The sequence below is a fragment of the Centroberyx gerrardi genome, chromosome 3, assembly GCF_048128805.1.
Source record: "Centroberyx gerrardi isolate f3 chromosome 3, fCenGer3.hap1.cur.20231027, whole genome shotgun sequence".
NCBI lineage: Eukaryota > Metazoa > Chordata > Actinopteri > Beryciformes > Berycidae > Centroberyx > Centroberyx gerrardi.
This window is the reverse complement of record NC_135999.1, coordinates 33,618,823-33,642,462: the sequence shown is the minus strand read 5'-3', so window position 1 is coordinate 33,642,462 and position 23,640 is coordinate 33,618,823. Positions and strand designations below refer to the sequence as shown.

Here is a 23,640-nt window from a genome sequence, read left to right as displayed (position 1 = left end):
TACTACTACTACTACTGTGACTACTACTGCTACTACTACTGTGACTACTACTGCTACTACTACTGTGACTACTACTACTACTGTGAGTAGTACTACTACTGCTACTATGACCACTACTACTACTACTACTACTGCTATGACTACTACTACTACAACAACTACTACTGTTACTACTATTACTACTATTACTACCACTACTACTACTACTACTACTACTACTACTACCCATTGTCTCAGAATCAGTTCAGGTTAAGGTCTTCCCATAGACAACCAGTGTAGTATTGATCAATTCTACAATAAATATGTAATCAATCAAACTGCATCATATCAGAGGTGGACCACACTGACTTGACCACATCTGATTTTTAATAAAATTACAATATCAGACGCAGATATAGGTCTAACTTCATCACTGACATTAGCTAAAATAACTACTAGTAAAATGCAGCGGGCAGTGCCTTGTGATGTGACTGATTATCTTTACGCTGGGATCATCAAGCCAAGAAAGAAAAGTTAAATTGACTAGACAGAGGGAGAGAGAGGGAAGAAAAATAAAATAAAAGAGATATGAAGAGGAAGAATAGAGAGTTATATCTCTGTGGCAGAACCAGAGAGGAGAGGCTAAAACAATGATTGAGGCCTCTTGAGGTTGTATGATACTCCTGAGACTGCTGTGTGTGTGTGCGCGCGCAGTGAGTGAGTGTGTGTGTGTGTCTCATGGAAAGACAGATGTGCTACTTTTACAAGCCAGTCTCAGAAACCTGAGAGTGAATTATGGCAGTACACCTGTCATTCTTCAACACACACACACACACACACACTTCATGGCTTTTAGTTAAAAGACAGCACATTTGGTTGTTAATCTTTTAATGTGGTACGTGATAGCCATTGCCGAGTGTTTCTCTCTCTCTCTCACACACACACACACACACTATCCCACTCCTCCATCGGTGTGTAGGATAGTAAATGGACATTTCAGTGGAGCGGGGACAGGGTGTCGTTGAGGGAAAGCTTTATTTGTCAAAGACGCAGCTAATAAAAGCCTCACTATTACTCTCTCTCTCCCTATGTATCTCTATGTCGCTTGCTCTCTCTCTCTCTCTCTCTCTCTCTCTCTCTCTGTTCTTACACAGCTCTCATTCTCTCTTCTGCATCCCACCCCCTTCTCTCTCTCTCTTCCATAAACCTCGCCAAAAGTCAGACATTGCCCTTATCAGCATTTCCATGCCATTTTCTCAGAAGAACCATTTAAGAATGTATGGAATGCTCCAAAGTGTTAAAATAACTTTTTAAAAACGACTCTTGATTCTTTATTCTGATTTACCAGTTTTTTATTTGATCAAATCAGAGCGTTGAGTGTCAAACCCTTGAAAAACCCTCCTTTGTGGAAAGGAGAAGAATGAAGGCGAGAAGCATAAGGGAGAGAGAGAAAGTTAAAAACTGCGAGTGATAGAAAAAAGCGACAAAAGGAATTAAGAAATAGAAAAGCAAGAAATGACATGAATGATAGAGAGAATGGGGCGGCTGTGGCTCAGAAGGTACAGCGGCTCGTCCACTAATCAGAAGGTTGATGGTTCGATCCCCGGCTCCTCCAGACCGCATGTCGAAGTGTCCTTGGGCAAGATACTGAACCCCAAATTGCTCCTGATAGTTGCGCCAGCACCCTGCGTGGTAGCTTGCCGCCATTGGTGTATGAATGTGTGTGTGAATGGGTGAATGTATTCATTGTTGTAAAGCGCTTTGAGTGGTCGGTAGACTAGAAAAGCGCTGTATAAATGCAGTCCATTTACCATTTAGAGAAAAGGATTAGAGAAAGGAATTGAGTAAGTGAGTCATAAATGTTTTAGGGGAAAAAAAAATGTTCGAAAAAGAAAACAAATGGGAAACAAAAGAAAAGAAAGGAAGCCAAATTGAAGCCTAGGTCAAGGTTTGTGTTACATTCCAAGTCTGTTGATAGAAAAAAAGAAGAAAGGAACTAAATTGAATGGGGTAGAGAAGAAAAGAAGGTACAGAGAGGATCGGAGGCAATGCTAGAAGTCAATTAAAAGTTATAGAAGCAACAACAACGGTCAGAGGAGTTTAGAAGAAGTAAAGGGAGAACAACGAGGAGAGGGAGAGAAAGAGAAAGGCAGAGAGACAAGGCAAAGGACTCCAGAGACAGAGGGCAGGAGAGAGGGATTTGGAGAGAAAGTCAAAGAGAGAAAAGAGAGAAGGGAAAAGGCTCGTCGACGGAGTTGAAAAAGGTCAGAGAGAAGAGTTAAGACTCGTGGTTTTCGGAGCGTGAAAACTCATTCCACCTCCGGACTCCCCGTGAGGAGAGGGGAGCGAGGCGGGCTTCTTATCCCAGCCGTGGGCCGCCTTTCTGGGGCACGGAGCTGCAAGAGTACCCCTTTCTGTTCAACGACCCACACCGGGGGAAATGGAGAGAGAGGCGAAAGGAGAGGAAAAGAGCATGGGGAGGGTTGGGGATAGGTGTTTGTGTGAGATATGGGATGGCCCCACTGGGACGGGGTTAGAATTACAGAGTAAGGCGGAAAATAAGTTATTAGCTATTAGTTATTAGTAATTTATTTTACTCCACATGGTTTTTAGCCACTGCCAAATTACAGACAGAGGCAAGTAGTTTGGTCGGCTGTTCCTGGATGCAAATGTGACTAGTTGCTTCTAATACAAACAGCGCTGGAAGTTCAGCATGCATCCAAAAAAGGGTAAGAAATGCCAGCTGTGAGACCCTTCAGTCGCTTTCATGTTCGACCGGATGAAGTGCAAAAGCCGCACTGATTACGTAAAGTGAAAAGTACCACGAGTGTCCTTAGCACAAGTAGACAGACTGGCTCTGATCCTCAGCAAAGTAGTAAACTTTGCAAATGTGTTGAAACACAGCGGTTTCTCTCCGGTCTGGGCGAGAATTATCAAATCATCTATGAGTCTGCTGAAAAACAGAAGTTTACGGGCCATGTGTGAAAAATGTATTTGAGTTCTGAGTTTAAAGTCTGAATTCTGAGAAAAAAGTCAGAATTCAGAGTTTAAAGTCAGAATTCAGAGTTTAAAGTCAGAATTCCAGTATTAACCCCAGTATTAACTTCTACGGAAGAGGATTAGGGCCACATGTGAAAAATGTATTTGAGCTCTGCGTACATTTTTCACATGTAGCCCTAATCCTCTTCCATAGAGGTTGATGCTGGGGTTGAGGGGGGAAATTGGTGACATTAACAAATATCTCAAATAATAATTACAGTTATCCTATTTACCCTGGACAAAGTAATCCCATTTCAATGAGGCTTGAGTCTATTTTAAGGAGTGTCTCCTTATCAGCGTCCTTAACGGAGCGTCCGTCTCTGTCAGATTTCGTTCTATTTTGACAGACAGAAAGTTACAGCAGGTTCAGCTGTTTGGAGCAGGTGGATACATCACAGATTCATCACTGTCCATTTAGCTATGAGAATCAGGGAAGCGTTCATCGGGTGTGTTCAGGCATAAAGGAAGATGACAATTCAGGTTTTGGTGTCAGTCCCTCAGAATCAAAGAGCGAGGGCTTCTTTCTGGAGCCGCCATTTTGCACCAAGAGATGTTCAACAATCATACAGGGAGAAATCCATCGTAGAAGAGGAGAGAGACCAATTTCTTCACCCACAGTAGTAATTCCTGCCATCACTAGCACTCTCTACATGTATAACCAACTGCTGGATGCAACAAGTTCACGCCCCTTCTCTGGGGGGTGTCGAAAGGCATTCTGGGAAATGTAGGAAATCACCAACTGAAGTAGAAGCAGACGAGGCAGGTTGAAAGTGGGTACACCAAAAAACGTAAATGACAACACTTCATCACAAACTTGATTACAAATTTGTGATATGTAACAGTGTAAGAGTATCTGAGGGTGGAATTTTAATTTAACACAGAACTCAATCCTGTTGGCTACTTGGCTTTAACTTTAATATTAGCCATGGTCATTGGACAGAAGATAGTTAACTTTAATGCACCAACATGTCAAAGTACTTTGTAATTCCAAAGCAAACCCAACAAACAGTGATACTTTCTGTGCCATTTTTATGTTATGTTGCAGACGAATCTAGTAGCCCTCTAAAATGTTTTCAAAATGAAGTCTGTGACAGCGTAGTTAGCCATTTCTTTCAATTCGGTTTTTGTTTAGTTTTAGAAAATCAGGTTTTTGTTTGGTTAGTCAATTGAAATCCACTTTGAAAAATCACTGCTGTAGAAAGTTTGATTGTGTTTTCATGGAAATGAGCATGGGTTTGGTGTATGAGACTCTGCATTTGCATTCTGAAATGATCCAAATTTACCAGTAGATGTGTTCGGCATACAAAAGGGATTCTGACAATACATCCATTGTAATTTTCTGAAATTACCAAGGTACAACTGGGAGGGCCCATTCTATTCATTGTGATTCTACTTAATTCAACAGTCGCACATATCTCTTATTTTATTCTGCTTTATGTAAAAAAAAAAAAAGTGTAATCTTATCATGGACAGAAACATGCACATGTTGGCACAGACAAACAGTGGGGTGGTATTTCTGATAAATATCTGATAAATATCAAGCTGTACTGACATTTACATTTCGCAGCAGGGGGAAAAAGGTGGGAGAGAGGGAGAGGGAGAGAGAGAGAGAGAGGCCATTTTTCTTCTGCTTGGTTGAATGTGAACAAAGGCCCTCAAAGAAGACCTGCCATTATCAGGAGAAAAAAAAGGAGAAGGGGACAATTTTAACACTTAGGCGCCATAGATCTACTCTGAGAGGCAGGGCAAAGCAGGAAACACACTCATACATTCCCATCCGAACCATATATTTTTAGAGTGCCAGTGAACCAAAAGCTTAGCATTTGTATTGTGCAGTGTGCGCAATCATAGGATAACAGTTACACCATATATTTTGTTCTTGTTCCACTTGTTTCCCCCACAGAAAACACTAGTAGTCAGGGGATTTCTGCTGTTTGAATGGAGGTGAGGTTTTGAATTCCACTACCGACAAGCAAGCAAGGTTTCATACTGGTTTAGTTGGTGGTTTCCTATATGGTTCCAGACTTTTTAGACACCCTGTATTTTTCTTAGCATGTCATGATGTGAGGTATTCATCAACTTTTACATATTCGGCGGTCTACACTCTCTGTAGACTGTAAAATAGTCATTATAACTGTGTAATGCTGCAATTCACCTCATTGGAAGCAACTTTCTCCTAGTTTGAAGAAAATACACACACACACACACACACACACACACACACACACACACACACACACATACACACACACACACTTAATAACCCCAACCTCTATTTATGTGGGATTAGAGAATACATTTTGTCATTATTCATCACTTTTATCTCTTTCTGTGGCCATCCCTCTTCCAAGGTACAACAAAATCACACACACACACACAGGGTGGAAGCCACAGAGGCAGAAAGAGATAGGTAGGGGAAAAGCTTAAGCAGTCCACAAGGTGGGAAGACTATACTGCCAAATGTGTGTGTGCGTGTGTGCGCGCGCATGTGTGTGTGTGTTACGGGGGGTCCTCGCTCTCCCCGCCTGCCCCAGTAACTGTTATTGGAATTCCTGTGCTGTAAAATTGGTGCTTTCATGGCCACTGCATCTGACAATACACATCAACTATAGCGAGAGAAAGACACAGAGAGATAGGCAGATAGAGAGAGAGAGAGAGAGAGAGAGAGGGAGAGAGAGAGAGACAGAGAGAGAAGAGGGAATTTCCAAGAGAGGGGCGACAGGTGAAGAAAAAAAGGGAGAGCAAAAGAGAAAGAGGGAGAACGAAAGAAAAGGAGAGAGATAGGTGACGGTATTGAGGCAACAGAGTAAAGGGAGGGGTGGAAGAGAAAGAGAGAGTGCAAAATGGAGACATAAAGGGATAGAAGGATGGGAAGAAAGGGAAAGAGGCGTTGCTGTACCACACAACAGGTCAGCCAAGGCTAACAGTTTGCACTCTGAGACTATTTTGACTGTCCCATCCCCACTAACTGAGACGCTGTAGATTCACTCTATTTGCCCACATGGAATTCTGGAGTCAGTATGGTCACTGGTGGGAAATCTCCACACAGGAAGTGATGAATTGAAACTTTAGAGTGAAGTCCAAACAGCAGAGAGTAGCGCTCCGTCCAGAGAAAGCTGGCTAAACCTCTTCACCACCTCCAAGAGAAGGCACAAAATAACATCAAAACGCCTTTATTGGATAGTTCAAAAGCGAGTATTAAAACCAACTAGCACATGTTTGGCATCAGGGAGTAGCACACCAAACTGCACGGAGAACAAGATGGTCCATTTGAAATGTAGAGTAAAATAATGAAATGGACCTCCCTGTTCTCCACCATCTTGTTCTTCACGCAGTTTGGTGTGCTACTCCTAGCATGGCTGATGTGTTTGATGTTTCCGCTTTGTTTGGAATAAACAGAAGAAGAACTGGGTAGTTAGCGTGAGCAGCGATAGCCACCATGGCTGAACAGACAAAGAAGAGAGAAACTCAAACTGCATCAACAGAAAATCCAAGGAAACACGACCTTACCCTGAAAATTGGTTCATAACACTTGAATTTCTCGGATACTTCTGGCTGAGTGGTCTACTGGAAAGGCCGTCCTTCAACCAAACAAACCCAACCCAACATGGATCAATGGAGATTCGCATTATCGTTTTGGGGCTTTATATTAAGGCAAACCTCTTCGCTTTTGTCTTTGAAGAGTGTTCCTTTTAGCGTTGTCTGCTGAACATTGTCTTGTTTTCAGCAGAGTAAAGTCCATAGCTAATGAACCATGAGGTTCACATACAAAAAAACACAGAAACAGCAGAAAATCAGGATTATCTCTTTGTATAGCCACTAGTCTGTCTACTATGTCTGTCTGTCTTGTCCCATTCCCACCATGACAGGTACAAGTGAAGGGCAAAGGAAGTGAGTGAATGGAAGCATGTCTTGTTAGCTTAGCGCTGGTTAGTTTAGCTAGTTGGTTTAGAGCAGTTATTTTAAATCCTGTAGTGGTTTCCTCTTAGTTGGGTTTGGTATGTCCATATGAGACCTTGTTGAGGGGGGGAGGGGGTGTTCTCTTTTTTTCCCTGAAGCTTCTCCCAACTAGAGGAAGCACTGAGCATTATGGGTTAAACACGCTGTGAATTATGGGATGGGTTTTATCGTGGAAGTTTCCTGCGCCAAATTTCTGACCAGGAAATGGCTTCCATGTGGCTCTTGTTGATATATTATGGTGTGCTTTAAATTGTGTTAATGTGACAAATTCATCCCCCTCCATGCCTCCATCACTCTTTCTCCCTTTCTTTCCCTTTGAACAGATGTCATTGTTTGAGAAAGGGATAGAGAAGGAAATGGAGAAGTAGAAAAACATGAGAACAGAGAAAAAACGTAGAGATCGTTCTCTTTCCTCTTTTTATCTCCCTCAATTGACTGACATTCGACTAAATACAGGAAAAATTCACTTCCTCTTTCCTTTTTTCTGTCTTTCTCTCCCCTCTATCTTTGGTTTGGATGGCTTTCTGACCATCTTCTCTCTCTCTCTCCATCACCATCTCCATCTCTCTCATCCCCTCCCTCTCCTCTCGCTCCCTCCATCCTCCTCGTCTGACCCCTTCTCTCTCTCTTTCCTAATCTCTCTCTCCTCTCCGTCCTTTAGTATGGGCAGCTGCAGCCTATTCACCCAGCCTCTCATCCATCCTCTTCTCTCTCTCTCCCTCTCTCTCCACATTTCTCTCTCCTTATTGTAGCACCAGTGCACTGACCCCTCATCCATTCCTCTCTCTCTCTCTCTCTCTCTCTCTCGCCCTCATTCTCTCATTCATTTTCTGCTGCCAAGTCAGCCCTCGGTGCCCTCTCCCTCTCTATTTGTTTTTTTTTTTTGCTCTCTCATTCTGGCCAAGTCGTTAGTATGGGAGACTGTGTTCCTCCCAAGCCACCGGGTCTTTCTTCGCTTTCTCTCCGTTACCCTTTCGTCTGTTCCCACCCCTTTTCTCTATCCTCTTCTAAGCTGCCATGTTTGTTTTTCTACCTGTCTATGCTTCCCTCTCTCCATCTCATTCTGTCCCTTCCTTTGCCATCAAGATGCTCTTTGCTTCTCTCTACTCATCCCGTGTCTGGTCGATCTTTCCTGGGAAAAATCCTTCTGTAACACAGGAAGTGATGCGTTTTGTGTTGTCCAGTTTGTTTGGAATGAATAGAAGAAGAACTGAGACGAATCGAAAAGAAACCAAGGAACTCTAGGATTACCACTTTAAGTAGTACATACAAATCAAACTCTGCTTCTCTCTGTTTTTCCCTCCTTCCATTTCTTGGACAAGAAAAAAGACAATAAAAAAAACAACAACCATGAGCAGATGGGTTGTAGCATATCCATTCAAATAATATTCATCAATAACATCCCTCCCTCCCTGTCTCATTTCATAGTCAGGACATTGCACCGACTGCCACACAACCTCTCGTTCACTTTGCCCTCCATCCCTCCATCCTCCAACTCTCTCCCCCTTCCCCTCTCTCTCTCTTTCTCTCTCTCTCTCTCTCTCTCTCTCTCTGACTCTCTATGTCTCTCCAAGTGGAGTCTCTGCCATGACGCTTTGATTTACTTAAGTGACTCCACTCTGCAATCAGCCTCAGATGTGAGCTGTGCGTCTGTAGCCTTTCTCCACGTGTGTGTGTGTGTGTGTGTGTGTGTGTGTGTGTGTGTGTGTGAGAGAGAGTGTGTGTGAGGCTTAAATCCTAGCCACCAGCCACCATGAGGTTCATTAGTATTTTCTTCTCCTCTCTCCCTCTCTCTCTTAATATCTCTCAACCTTTCCTCTTCCACTTTCTCTCTCTCTTCTCTCTCTCTCTCTGTCAGCCCCCCCATTCTCTCTTTCCATCTATCTCTCCAAATGTCTTTTTATCATATGACTCCCTCCATTTTTCATCGATTAGCTCAGGTGTTGAGAACTGTTTCTTTCTCTTTTTCTTTACCTCCTTCTCTCCATTCCGCCCTACCGTCTCCTTCATTGATTGGGTCTGGTGCTGAGGAGAAATATGTTTCTCTCTCTCTCTCTCTTTCTCTCTCTCTCTCTCTCTCCCTCCCTCCTGTCTTTCTCTCAATAGCTCATTGATTAGGTCTGGTGTTGAGGAGAATTGCCTACTTAGTCCCAAAGTAAAAAGCACTAAGTGTTTTTCGTGTTTCTCCCTCTGTCTCGTTCTGACCTCTCTTTGGCTTTCACCAGAGACTTTGTCAATAGCCTTGGCGTCATCCCGCCTTTCGCAAAGGAACACGTCGTCTTTCTGCTGTGTTTTTTTCCACCCCGACTTGATGGCCGTGGCGTCTTTGAGGCATATAAAGACTGGACGGTGGAGAGTTTTGGCGTCTTTTCGCTCTTAGGGGAAATAGGCAAACTGTTTCTATGGAGGAGTGGCAAGCGATTACACTGTCTGGGTCCTCTCGTCTTAAAGCTAATGCGTGAAATTACTGCCACTGTAGGGTTAGGCAGATATATGGGATTCATATTGGCCTTTTATTCAAAATCAGATCTGGTGCAGGTTGTTTGATTACTTATTTATTGTCAAATTGATCAATAATTCAATGGTTGTCTCTTAACCTGAATTGATTCTAATGAGACATTTTGATCAGATTGCGCACAACTATGCATGAATATGTTTTATCATTACTGTCCTGTGTTTTCCCAGGACAGAGAAAGACTATATGAATACTAGGAATATCTGATTTGTTTTTTAGCATGAAAATCCTCAAACTTAAAGATATTGAATATACAAAATATTGGTGGTTTCAATCCAAAAATATGGGTAACTTTTTGCTTCAGTGTAGTTGGCCAATATTGTCAGTCTCAAGCAGTTCTATAGATGGGGATTAGAGTTAGACTTATAAATGGAAAATAAGCTATTATACGCCACTGTAAATCAAAATACAGGTCTGTTTTACTCCAATGGTTTTTATGAGATTTTTTTAATCTTATTGGTACTTTTTTCAGAATCACAGAAGACTTGTGAATATACCCAGACAATAGATGGTCAAATACGTTCTGGATACTATCTTTAATACTGGCAAATCACCTATATCCAGGCCAGCTCAAACTAACCAACAAAGGACTTAAAACTGCAGCTGATTTTTAATAAACCAACCTCTGACAACCGTGAAGAAAACTTATTTGGCTGTTTTCAGGAACGTCTGGTAGCTTCAGTGATGATCTCTCACTATCAACAATAATTGAACATGTTGCTTCGCGATCGGTCTTTGAGTTTTTCCGGCAAACTGAATAATCCTCGCTCCTTCAAACGAGCGCTGTGGCGTTCGGTTGTGCTCGGCGCCAGATTTGGGTGGGTAGACTACAAGGAGAATACAAGAGGAAGGCTCAGCCCGGAGCGGCGGTGTGGATAAAATAACCGCACGCTCCCTGCCTCCCACCCCGTATTATACTCTGAGGAGGAAAAAAGGAAGAGCTCAGTGTTCAGCTCGCTACTGTAAACAAAGAAGAAGAAAGCTGCGTGTGTGTGTGTGTGTGTGTGTGTGTGTGTGTGTTTGTGAGGGAGGGAGGCAAAGATCCCAGCTCAGATTCTGAAACATTTGGCTTCCCTCTGCATGGAGATAGACAGATGCCAGAACTGTTTCATACTTGGCTCTAGAAATCTGCTTGACTTGAACAACGGCACGCTATCAAGGGTGCATTTGCATACCTTTTTTTACACTCTTAAAAAGGATGTGTCATTTTAAACACACCTTTTTAGGACAACACACACTCTTCTTTTATCACCATGTAGTGGTAAATAAAAAGAAGGGTAAGCCATGACCTCCAGTGAGTGTTTAGTTGGGTTTACCCACCACGAAATCCCTGTGTGACTAAAAAAAAGAACATTTTTCACACTTGTTGGGTGGAAAAGTAACACTTAGATGTGCGTTTTCCCCAAACCCCGCTCGCTGATGAGTTGAAAATCTCAAATCCTTTGGAAAAGCTCCCGACGGCTTGAGACACGGGGTCGAAAAATCTATTCAAAATGCTTTCAGAATGCCATAAATCTTGCCTGTATATCACTGTCACCGGAGCGTATATGTCTTTGGTTTTGCTATTGTGCTACTCCTGCTGCGAAACCCATTTCCCATGTAGGACAGCAAAGCAGAACCGCTGTCAATGTTTCGGGAACTGCCTCTACGGGCTGAAAAAAATAAAAAATAAATACTATCTCCCCCCTCCCTCTGATGCTTCACACAGCATTCGGTTTGTCCCAGTAAACAGCCAGTGAAATGTAAGCATTTCTGAAGCTCAAACGTTGCGAGGGAAAAGGGAAAAGGGAAAAGGGAAAAGGGAAAAGAAAAGCCTGGATTCCTCTCCTCCTCTCTACATTCTCCCTCCTTCCCTACTTGGCTTCCTCCTATAAACAGGGAGTAAAAAAAAAAAAAGATGGGTTTCTCTGTGTGTGTGTGTGTGTGTGTGTGTGTGTTCGGTACGTCCAGGAAAAGAGAAGATAAAGTCCTCTCTTACTTTCATGCAGTGCTCGACTTCCCACAAATGCAGTGGAGGAAAAAAAAAACTAGGGAAAGATACGAATTGAAAAAGTGCAGGAAGTGGTGAGACTGATATTTTAGATGTTTGGCTGAACATTGGATGGTTAGGTCAGGCTGGGACTACTTTGGGTAAAAAAGGACCTCACACACACACACACACACACACACACACACACACACACACGCACACACACGCACACAACCTTTTAGCCATTTCCAGTCCCTCTTAGAGAGCTGTTTCTGATTATGTTTAGATGGCAATGTATATATGAGGAGACGTCTGTCTGTCTCACTCTTTCTATCACTCTATCTCTATGCTGCTATTGCCTTGCTCTTTCTTTCCCTCCGTCTGTCTCTCTCACTCTCCATACATCTCTCCTCCTCTTTTATTTCTCCCTTTAATGCCCCCCTCCCTCCCTCCTCCTGTAAACGGACTGTCATTGTGGCCGTCTCTGTTCCTTTCTTCAAAACCGTCAAAGTCTGCTTTCTATCAAAACTTCTAACAATGAGAAGACTGATCCGGGGGTCGTCGGGCGGCCCACGTGACGCGGTACATCTGGTGCGAGTCAGCTTTCAGAGGCAAACAGGTCTCACATCAGCGCTCTGATTTGGACCGAATATGGCCCCTGTGGCCCTGGCGGTTTAAACAGCCAGACTTGGGTTTCATCCTCAACTTGCGTCCTAACGTTTCCCATGTGGGGAGCCACCAGCGGCGGGCCTGACAACAGCCACACCGGGTCCTGACCTGAACTTTTAAAGAATATGCCGAGCTCTTGTCAAATAAGCTTTTGGAGCAACCTGCTGTTGGACCGTGACAAAGATTGGCAGCTGTTTAACCTCAGTATCCACTATTGAAAAGGAAAATCCCCCCCTTGGATCCTCTTCAACTGTGCCAATCTGTGATGTTCAATGCTTTTCAGCAGTTATTTTGTGATGAAGTGTTGTCATTTACGTTTTTGGGTGTACCCACTTTCCCTCAACCTGCCTCGTCTACTTCTGCTTCAGTTAGTGATTTCCTACGTTTCCCAGAATGCCTTTTGACATCTCCCAGAGAAGGGGTGTGACCTTGTTGCATCCAGCCGTTGGTTATACATGTAGGTGGAGAGAGTGATAGCGATAGTAACGCAAGAAAGCTGTTAGTGGAAAAATTGGTCTCTCTTTCTCTTCTACGATGGATTTCTCCCTGCATGATTGTTGAACGTCATGATGTTTTAGATTGCTGAAACATTTTCTGCTATCAAACTCCATTGTGGCTGCGTGACGTCACGTCGTCTACGTTTGGCCAATTATTCACGGTAATAAGAAAAATGCACCACCAAACAACTAAATGGACCCAGAAATGCAAGTTTACGTTGCAAATAGCTGTTTTTAACAGTGTTAAGGTGTTTTAGAGTGGATTCAAGCAGCAAAACTAAGCAAATGTAGTCTCTCACCCTGTGAGGCAGGATCATTATGTCTTGTCTAGGGTTGTAGTTGATATTTTGTGCCAACAATCAGTATCTTTCAATTTCTTTTACGTGGGTTAGAAACTCCTTAAGGCAGAGTGAGGCAGGTTTCACTACAGGTTTTACAGACTGTTGAAGAAAATCTTCCAACACCCCACTGGAATGATTTATCTGGTCAGACATCTGATATAAAAATAATAATTCAAACATATTGACTAGCTGTGGTCAGAGAGGAACCTCCATCATATCAGCCCCATATATCGGTCTAACCCTAATTTGGACTGACTCATGTCCTAGAGACACACAGTAGGGACTCTGGAGCTTTTCCCTCAATGTCCCACTTAGCACTTCTTCGTTCCTTCATCTCTACACACATGTACACATATCAGTACTCCTACCATGTGAAGACCCTCTAGAAACAAGGGTGAAGCCGTTGTGTGAGAAAGCCTGCCAACTTCTAAAGTGAGATCAAACTGGAGTACATTTTTTGAGCCAGTGTGCCCTTTGTCTGAACTTCGCTGTTCCATAGCTGGCAAGACGCTGTGAAGCAACTTCTTTTCACAACAGACTTGAAGCATTTACCCCGAACTCTTTTGCATTTCAAATGACCTGGAGCCCTTCATCTATTTACCGTTGTGCAAGAACAGTGGTAAGTCGGCGCATTCCTTTCCAAAAAAGCCCTCGCACCACAATGATTCAAAATGTGCTCCTCTTATGTGGGGACCCACCAAAAAATAGGCACGCAGCCCATTCTGGGTCCTGACCCAGACCTTGAAATACACTGAACCATCTCCTGCCGCAATAAATCCCATCACAGAGCGTCACTTCTGAGGCCAAACTCTCCTAAATCACATCGTCGATATGAGAGATCAGAGTGTAAAACCTATTTGATTCATATGATGGAGTATGAATTATTTGGCATCTGCGGTTGAGGGAAGCTCGGTCTGTCTCAATCCACAACACATGGCTGAATGACGGCTTTTTGAATCAGATTGGGTGTGTGTGTGAATGTGATGGAGAGGGTAAAAACAAATCCAACGTAACCTTGCAGCTCATACAAGGTGCATGAATCAAGAAGAACCAAAAGTCAGCTACTCTTGGAGAGCAATTAATAATGATTTCATATGAAAAACCAACGCATTTCGGCTGCAACAGAAGCCTGACGAAGCCAAAACGCGCCAGTTTTTAACAGCTGTTTTGAATTTTAGCACTGAAATATCTCAGCTTTCAAAATGTCCCTGCATCATTGTTAGATTTTCAAAATCCTACAAGGAAATAGTAGTCATAATTATACTTAACCCTTTAATTGGCAGCTTGTTGGCCTTCTCTTAACTACCAAAATCCAGTGACTTTTCTAGTGTTAATATTAAATATATGCCAGTTGTTCTCCAAGAGTACGTGAGGTTTTATTCTTTAGTGTGTGAAAGACAGAAAGAGAGAAAGACACAGAGGCAGACAGAGAAGGAAATGGAGATTTTAGAGCAAATGGCAGGAAAGAAAGGCTGGGAGAAACTGAGACAGAGAGAGAGAAAACGGTTTGACTCCCACCAGTGCCAGTCGTTCTATTAAGTACAACCATTGGCAGCACACTGGAAGTCATCAGGGGTTCAAGCCTCTATATTACACTGTCTGCCAAGCGTCATGAATGATCTGAACATTTATCAAAAGCAGACAACAATAGCTACAGTTCATAGAGGGGACTCAGCAATATAGAACAAAGATGGGGAAAGAATGCGAGAAAGAGAGTGGGAGGGCTGGAAAAAGATGGGAGAAAAAATGAAATCTATTCCACAACTCAAAGTAGAGTGGAAGCTGGGATGAATTTTAGTTAGCCAAACGATTATGTCTGTCTATCAATCTATCAGTTGGGGAACCCACACGTAGATCCAAGCTGCCTGTCTATTTGAGAAGGAAATATGGCAAAATATGAGCTGGTATCTGGAATATTCTGAGCATGTGAGCACGTGAACACGCTTGCTTTCAAACCTCTGCTACAGCTGCTGGAAGTTTAGATTGAGCGGTAAAAGTTCCCAAGGGGAGGGGGAAGGCAGAAACAGAAAGCGACTTCCAGATAAATCCGATCTCTCTGATCTCATTTACACATGACAGTCAAATCCAAATGCAGACAGAGGATATATCCAGTGTTAATTGGGTCTTTTACGACTTACGCGAGTAGTATTCACTCGATATGCGTTTCTGAAGGCCGGTACTGATACCAGTATTTCTGGGATTAAGCTGTCAACAGTCAATATTCATTATCTTTAAATCTGACAATTTTCATAACAAACAAAATTACAAAAATTACAAGTATTCAGTTTTTCAGAGGATACTACTACTATTACTACTCCTACTAGGACTACTGCTACTACTACTACTACTACTACTCCTACTCCTACTAGTACTACTGCTACTACTCCTACTAGTACTACTACTACTACTACTACTACTACTACTACTACTACTACTCCTACTCCTACTAGTACTACTCCTACTACTACTCCTACTAGTACTACTGCTACTACTACTACTACTACTACTAGTACTACTGCTACTACTACTACTACTACTACTCCTACTAGTACTACTCCCACTACTACTCCTACTAGTACTACTGCTACTACTACTACTAGTACTACTGCTACTACTCCTACTAGTACTACTACTACTACTACTACTCCTACTCCTACTAGTACTACTCCTACTAGTACTAGTGCTACTACTACTACTCCTACTCGTACTACTCCCACTACTACTCCTACTAGTACTAGTGCTACTACTACTACTCCTACTCCTACTACTACTACTCCCACTACTACTCCTACTAGTACTACTCCCACTCCTACTCCTACTAGTGCTACTACTACTACTACTCCTGCTACTACTAATATAAAACATATTCATGTATACTTGTGTGGAATCTGTTCAAAATGTCTCATCAGAATCATTTCAAGTTAAGGTCTTCCCATAGACAACCAGTGTTGTATTGATCAATTCTACAGTAAAATTGTAATCAATCAAACTGCATCATATCCATCATATCAGAGGTGGACCACACTGATTGGACCACATCTGATTTTTAATAATATCGGACAATATCACACCTAGATATTAGTCTAATCCCAGTTCAAACTGTTGCTAATAATGCTGAATCCCTTTACCATGTGTTACAGGTAAGTACAATCGGGCTGCATACTCCTCTTCCTCTTCCTCCTCCTCCTCCTCCTCTTCCTCCTCCTCTGAGTCTGGCTCAGCCACGTTGCCTAGCAACGGGTTGTCATGTGGATGGGGCGATGGGGGATGTGATTGGTCAATGGCAGATGATGGACAGGAGGGGGAGGGCATGGGAGAACCTATGGGAGAACAGAACCAAAAGAGAACAAAAAAAAACGATGAATGATGAATCAAACGAATGAATGAAGATGACAGCAGCAGCAACAACAACAACAACAACAAACAAAATCTTTAAAAGAAATGGTTCGGCGATGAAGTATGGAGATGTATGCTGGTGATCAGAACAACCTAGAGACAATTCCTGTGTTGGCCAGTAGATGCACACAGAGACACTCACGGCCGAAATACATGGGACATGGACGCGGTGCGACACGTCTGCCGCAGAATGCCCGCAGCAGAGCGCGTCCAGTATAATCAACTGAAGCTGCTACACGGACCACGGAAGCCACGCGCACCCGCGCGGGCATCGCGCGGCTCATCTGTAGTTTTGCGCGTCTGGTCTATTTTTTCCCGTCTACGCGTGGCTACGCGGCCCTCAAACAGGTAAAAACTCCATAGAACTGTGTAAAAAACGAGTATAATCTGTTACAGTACAAAAATGATTAAAATAAATACCTCATTGTACCAGAGGCAATGTGACGCAGCAGAGCAACCTTACATTGCACATTAAAATAAATCAATCAAATCAATGTGTATCCATGATCCTGTAGTTAAAACGATCTAGTTAATTAATTCAGTACCAGTTAATATAGCCTACACTTCCAAACCCTGCATAACCAACTGCATTATCACTTGGCAAAACTCAACTTGATATCTCCTCAGAAAACCACAGCTGGCACGCAACCACACGCTACAAAGACGGAGTCTGTGTAGCAGGTAAAAAACCCCGCTCCGCCCCGCCTACGTGACGCGTCGCGTCCGTGTCCCATGTATTTCGGCTGTCAGCAAAACTCTACCTACGTTAAAAAGGTTTTTACATTGCTGGTCTACCTACACTCAACAATAATTTGGTGTTTCTGTTGGCTCATCAGTTGCGTTTGCAATGTCAAAATAACAATTCCCCTAAAAATTGTGTCTTTGTTTGGATTTCACGCCAGGGAATTTCAATTTTGTTCATTTATCAAGCACATTTCCCCTCACAATAATTCCCTTGTGCAGTGGTAAAACAAAGCCAGCGGAAGCCTATTTTTCAGGGAATTTTTGGCGCAACAGGTACCCCAAATGAGTCTGTTGTCTGTGTGTTAGAGGCATATATTTAAAGGGTGCTGTGGATAGAAAATGGATCGAGGCTATGCTTTTGGTTGATTGGAGTAGGCAGTAGACAGCATTGTGTAGTGGATGTTCTGTTGGGTTGAAAGTTGATGGAAGTCAGTTATTCTGTTGTGTTGTTGAGATGTTTGGAATTTATTTCTTTTCTATTCTATTTTGCCTTTAGTGAAAGTCAAGTCAAGTCAAGTTTATTTATATAGCCTTTTGTCACAAGCATGTCTCAGAGGACTTTACAGAGAATGTGTCTAGCTAGATCTAACTAAACACAATCAATGGTGAACAAAATTATCTAGGACAAGCATAGCGAAAAACACAAGGTAGGCAAGAGCAGATTTTAGCAAGACAAATAATCTACATATTCTACAGCCTAACCTACCCAGCACCCCCAGCCTTAGACCCTAATGCACACAAGGAAAAACTCCCAAGAAAAACCTTAGTAGGAAAACTTAGAAGAAACCTTGGGCGGGCTTCTGAAACCAGTTTGTAATGTGGGCACCTGTTACGTTCCTGGTACAACATGTCCTTCCTGTTTTGTTGTGATATTTGCTATTTAAATTTAAGCAAAACAATTCCAAGTATTTGGTGTTTCCCCCAGATTTTTATTCTTGTCAGGATGGAAAAGCCTCTGAAACAGCATCAGGGGACACTAAAACTCTCCATTGAAACCCATAATAATACAACAAAGTGTCATATCTATCATTTTGGAGGTGGATGACATTGAGTGGCTGATATTAAACAAAAGCCCTATATATCAGCAAACTAATATACTGTATGGGTCTAACCCTAGTTAACATACATCAAGGTATACTGCAAAGCATTTTGGGCTGTGCTAATATAGCTACATTGCAAAAGGCATATTTTGCATTTCCAAGTTGCCGTTTCAAGGACACAGTAATAACAATAAATGCATTATATTTGTACGGCACTTTTCATTCACAATGAATCTTAAAGTGCTCAATGAAACATATGTAGCTCAATTAAATTCCATATGGCATCTTTAATAGCACTAATTGGACTGGAAATTAGCTTCATCCCAGTTGTCAAGGTGTTTTAGGTGTAAATGTGAGCATCAGGTAGGGCTGGGTGTGTGATGTGCCTGTCTGAGACCAGACTCACAAGGAGAGAGCAAAATCAATTGTCTATCGATGTGGTAACCTTGGCATTTAGAGACTTCTGAATGCTAAATGGCCCTGCTCTCTGTTTGTGTATGTGTGTGTGTGTGTATTTGTGTTTTAGAGTCTGTATGTGCGTGTGTGTGTGTGTGTGTGTTTTGCCCTGACAGATAACTTCGTCTAGCCTTGCATCCCATACAAATGTGCTGGCAGAAAAGAATCTAATTAGTTGCTGAAAAGCAAAGGGAAGGCAAAAAAAATACAACATTTCATTAATAGGAATTACCATGTGGGCCGGCTAATATTTAAGCACCAGAAAATGTCGAAAAAATAGTGTTATGTCTCTTTCTAAATCTCTTTTTCTCTTACATAAACACACACACATGAGCGAGGAAGGACGAAATGAAAAAGAGAAATCAATGTTGGGTCAATTACTGCGAAAGAATTGCAATGTTGTTTGGCTTAGCATTTACAGCCTCACCGATGCGGAAAACACACACACACACACACACACAAATAAATCAGTGTTAATGTTTGTTAAGGAAATGCAATGTGGTTTTGACATTTGCAGCCGCCTGGTGAAGGATATGGCATATATCTATCTATCTCTTCCCCAACACTGAGCAGAGAAATACACACACACACTTGAGTAAGTGCACGCACACACATATACACACACACACACACACATACACACACACACACACGTACGTGCAGCCATGTCTTGTCCCTTCCAGCTCTCTGTATCCCATCCTGACACTCATTTTGGGGTTTTGGAGTTGCAGGCATGAAACTCCGGCATGCCAGATGCAAACGGATCCAAAATAACATGATGGGATTCTCTGTTTAATAATTTAGCAGAATGCCTCTTGGCTTGTTTCTTTTACTCAGATAGAAAATCACATGAATATGACATTTTCTATTAAACACCCCCCCCCTCCCCCTCATCCCACCCTCAAGTGACCTCGCGGATGAGGAATTTGAAATTTTTGCCTCACGAGAAAGAAAATTTGCCCCGCTGGGTTTTAGCTGGTGTAACACGAACGACTACTGATAGTTGCCTAAGTGCTGTTTTGAGTTTCATAATTGAAATATCTGCTTTCAAAATGTCCCTAGACCGATTTATTGGTTTGGCGATACATGTGAAAAACCAGATATGGTTCATATTTATTGTAGAATTGAACAATACTACACTGGTTGTCTATGGGAAGCCCTAATGAGCTTGAATGAGACATTTGTAGTATATATGAATATGTTTCATTGTTATTATTATTATCCTGGGTTTCAGTGGAGAGTTTTAGTTTTCCCCTGATGGTCTAAATGCTGTTTCAGAGGCTTTTCCACCTTGGCAACAATAAAACTCTGGGGAAACACTGAATACTTGTCATTTGAAGGATATAATTATTGGCTCCAATCCATAAATATCGGTCTCGGCTTCAAAAACCCATATCGGTCAAAGCGTACCCTCCACTGGACAAACCATGACACCCTAAAGCCAGTGGCATTTCTAGATTCAAGGTAAAAACATCAATCCCTCTCTCTTTTTCTAGCTCTCTCTCCACAGTGTTTTTTTTCCTTTCTTGCTTCCTTCTGTAGTCCAGGAGAAATGTGCATCCGAGGTCTTCAATTTTACACAAGCAACAAAATTGGTGGTACAGGTACAATTGGTAAAACAGGTACAATGTGATGTCTTGAACTTTTTCAGAATTGGCAGCCGTTTTTCTTCAAGTCTTCTTCAAGTACTGTTTTTTTCGACGGCTCCGATTCTGAAAATATTCATCGAGCCGTACGTATTTTACAATGTAGGTACTTAAACACAAATCTGAACAATTTGGTCAAATTCTGGTCTATTTATGCTGGTTTTTCCTCCTCTCCCTGTTCCTCTCTTCTTCCATCTCTCTCTGTTTTGGCCAAATCCCTGCCGTCTCTCACTGGAGTAGTTACACTGAAGCGCTCTTTAGAAAGCTGAGACAACACACACACACACACACACACACACACACACACAGCTGAAGACAACATCAGCGAGGTCAGTCTTACACACAGACACACACACACACGCATAAAATCAGTATCTGGATCAAATAAAATACACGCAGTGAAGCATGCAATTCTACACGCCAGCTTCTTTTATAAGAGACAATAATGAGTTTTACATGCAGGAGAAAGAGAGAGAAGGGAGAGAGAGGAAGAGAGAGAGAGAGAGACAAAGATGATTTGATGACATAAATCTGGAAAGATCAGCTCAGTTGTTTAGTTGCTGGAATAGGAAACTTTCCCTGGCACTTACTGCATTAGAACCAGACTACTGAGGCTCCATGTTTATTTGCTAGTTTTATGGTGAGCATCAAGCCATGTCTACAGATTGGGTGTAAACATTTCATGGGTTATTAAAGGAATAAACCAACTTTTTATAGGTTATACTATTCATTGTTATGATTGTTATACATGATTTTACAAGGATTATTTCAGGATTGATCAGGATTATTAAACCCTGATCGACTTCACTTTTCACTATGGTGCATGCTCATTTGGATAAATTTAAATAAATACTGAACCTTCCAATCTACTCAAAACAGCAGCAAGTTGATCAAAGGGCTTATGTGCCTCAAAGTCAGTGGATTCCTTTGCTATGGTGTATTATGGTCAAAAATAAAAAGGATTAAGTGTGTATGGGTTTGTGTGTGTGAGTGTGTGTGTGTGTGTGTGCGTGTGTGTGTGTGCGTGTGTGTGTGTGTGTGTGTAGCCTGAAAGCAAACATCTGCTAGCCAATGGTTCCTACACTAGGGAGATATTTAGTCTTACAAGGTCTCGGCCGGGGCAAAGTCTCTCCTAGCTCCTAATACAAAGACATCACGATGTTGGTTTAAACATATTCATACAGTAGAGAACAATAGCTGCAGTGTGTGTGTGAGTGTGTGTGCGTATGTGTGTGTGTGTGTGTGGTGTCAGAAAGCAGGTAGTAAAATCATCATTTGCTGGTTTGTTGCAGCAGTGACTGTAGTGTTTATTCTGCCAATGGGTTTGGACTCAGATAGAAGGCTAGAACACTCTCAGTGGTCCAAATCAGCCAATACAGCCTGGAGGAGACACACACACACACACACACACACACACACACACACACACAGGCATGCAAACACACACGAACGCTGGCACATACACACACAAGCACATGCATGCAAACAAAACCATACTTGCACTTGTGAAGGCAGATGCACAAGCGTTCATTTCACACACACACACACACACACACACAGAAAGAAATGTTGAGAGAGAAAGAGACAGGGATTCATATATATAGCGTATACAGTATACATGTATATATATATACATATATATATATATATAGTGTATACACTATATATACACTATATATATAGTGTATATATATATAGTATATATATATATATTTATATATATATATATATAGTGTATACAGTATACATGTATATATATATATATATATATAGTGTATACAGTATACATGTGTATATATATATATATATATATATAGTAGATATAAAAAAGAGTGTGTGTTTGTGCATGGTATGAGAGAGATATATTTGAGTGGATGTATAATAATGAGTGTAATAAATAACATAGTATAAGATATAGTATTTACATATATATTATATAGTAGGCCATAGTGCATTCTATATCTCATATAAACAGTTTATCTTATTTAGTATAATATATTGTGAAGTATATCTTATATAGTACAGTGGATTGTATATATATCTTACACTACATACATTACACACACACACACACACACACACACACACACACACACACGTAAGCATTCAGATATAGTATATATTATACTACACAACAGTAAAATAAAGTGTTCTGTACTTTATACAGTGTGGTATATTGTGTAGAATACCTTATACTGTGCTAATCAATCGTATAAGAAATAGTATAAGTATAGTATATATTGTATAGTATATCTTACACTGTACAGTAGTAGAAAAAATAGTTTGTGTAAAGTATATCTTATACAGTATGTTGTATAGTACATTTTATATAGCATATTATATTGTATAGTAGCAGAGTATATTGTACTTGATATCTTATGAAGTATATTTCAGTCTATCTAATATTATACAATTAAAAACATAATTAGTGTATGTCTGTGTGCGTGTGCACGTGTGCAAATATGTACATACATGTTTTGCAAAGAAAGAAATGGATGTGAAACGTAGATGGAAAGAGCGTGAAACCGAGTGGCAGAAAGAGAAACAGGAAACTACAGTGACATCCTGAAAGAAGGATAGATGAAAGAGAAAGGGGGCTGATGGAGGAAGGGGGTGAGAGAGAGAAAGAGAGAGAGGGAGAGAGAGAGAGAGAGAGAGAGAGAGAGACTTTTCTGAAAGAACAAAGATCGCTGGGAGAGATGCAACAAGGAAGACGGAAAACAGGCATATATGGATTATGGATGGAGGGAAGAGGGGAAAATAGATCTATTAAGGGAGGAGAAAGAAGACAGAGAAAAGAGAAGATATGAGGGAGACAGAAGTAAAGATAAAAGAGAGCGAGAGAGATAACGAGTGAGAGAGAGCGAGAGAGCTATCTCCATGTAGCGGCATTTGGAGTAATGGTAGCTTGGAGAAAAGAACGCCAAAAAAAAACAAAACAAGAAGAGGAAGAAAGTAAAGATTGCTGGGAGAAAAACAGAGAGAGTTCTACCGGTGGACGGAGGGAGGGAGGGAGGAGGAGAAAGGGAAGACGAGCAGAGGGAGGGTAGACAAAAACAGAGGAGGAAGGAGAGAAGGAGAGTGTGTCCCTAATTTAAAGTTCAACTACTTTTGCTTTTTTCTGGCTGGAGGGAGAACAACAGAGAGGAAAAGACCAGAGAGAGAGACGACTAAAACAAAAGTGCAGAGAACTGAGTCTGAAAGGTAAAAGTCAAACCCAACAAACCCAATAAATAGCCTTGTATGGTACAACCTTATGGCATTGAATATTAGGATTTGCATGTTTGGTCCACAAATGGGTCTTAGGGTTAGGGTTAGGTTTAGAGTTAGGACTCATGAAGCAAGTAAAATTCAAATGAATAACAGCGACATCTTGAGGATGTTCAGTG

General features: G+C 41.6%; 1 protein-coding gene across 5 annotated transcripts in view; it reads right to left on the bottom strand.

The window, feature by feature from the left end:
* tenm3 (teneurin transmembrane protein 3) overlaps positions 1-23,640 on the bottom strand; it is a 284,166-nt gene that overhangs the window by 156,658 nt on the left and 103,868 nt on the right. The gene's annotated exons all lie outside the window — the stretch shown is intronic.